Source organism: Anser anser, assembly GCF_964211835.1.
Source record: "Anser anser genome assembly, chromosome: 2".
NCBI lineage: Eukaryota > Metazoa > Chordata > Aves > Anseriformes > Anatidae > Anser > Anser anser.
Window position 1 is genome coordinate 89,113,309 of NC_139721.1, and position 1,384 is coordinate 89,114,692.

The window sequence follows — 1,384 nt, forward strand, 5'->3', positions numbered from 1 at the left end:
CTGACAATAGAGTTATCTAAAACCAAATACAATCTCAGGAGAATTAATGCTTTGGAATATATCCAGTTTTGTCTTCAAAAGCTATTACCTTTGTCCAAAGAAAGGGCCCATCTACATGGATCTTCTGCAGCTTTGCAATAAGCATACACACAGGCTGTGTCTAAACTGACAGGTAGGTAATCCAGCTCAGTGCAAACGAACAAGTGAAACAAAGGAGCTGGCACTAAGGCCCTTATCTCTACACTGGAGTTTCTACTCCAGTCTAACAGAAGCCTGGTTGCTTGGACTCAGGGCTCCCCATCACAGCCACAATCTGAAGCTGTCCTATGGACCAGCCACTGGTTCAAAACCTCATGATCCCCAGCAAGGTCTAGAGGTGATTAGATACCTACCTAGAACGGAGCTTACAGTTTACTTTCTTTGGAAAACAAACTAGTTTGCACTTTACAACACCACCCTGAAGAATAATCACACAACGTTCACATGGATGCAACCACAGGCTGTGCTGGGGCACTGAGCTCTGGATTAACTCTCTTGCTGATGCTTCAGGGGCATACTGTTTGCCGAAGGATGACGAGGGGGATCTTCCTCTGGAAGATGAAGATAATCATGCTGTTAATTCAAAGACACACACAATTACAAACAACTCTTGCTCTACTCTTTTCAGTTTGTTGTCCTCTGCTTTACACTGCTCCACTGCCTCATCCCCATGACACCATGCCTGTGGCATGTTAATTGATCTACAAGACAAAGTAAGGTTTGCATTCTCACAGGGCTCATAAACATTTTGAGTTTGATCTTGTGTGTCCACAAGGAAGGCTGTGCCACATGCCTGCATATGGGCTACTACTAGGTGTGCCAAACTCCAGCTGTAGGAGGGATAAAACCTCCAGCAACAGCTGAGGCTGGCTTTGCCCCAACCCCACCCCACAGCCACGCATCTGCCTGTTAAGGATCTTCAGAGCTCGCCTCCTGTTGACTCTCAGAAATATGTGGAATGGCTCTCGGTCATGTGAACATTTTAGCACAAGTCTTACGGTCAGGAAGGCTCCGCACCACTCCCCCACTGGCCACCGCTTTCCTGAGGAACAGGGACATTTTAGACTGCACGTGACTTTGACCTTCCTGAGATACTTGCCAACCCTCCTTTTTAAGCTTTGTCTTCTTGAGATGTGAAAGGTGTTATCATCAAGCTAAATGCTACAGAGGAACTCAATTACAAGGAAACCCCCAAATCCCCCTGCTAGATTTAAAATGCTGAAAAACTTCCGCAAAGTGTTCAGAAGGGCTTTGTTTTCCTCCTCCCACACCTTGAACTGAAAGGACCTCTCAGTTTCCCAAGGCTGTGGCTCAGAAAGCCATACCAACACCCAGCCAGCAAGGA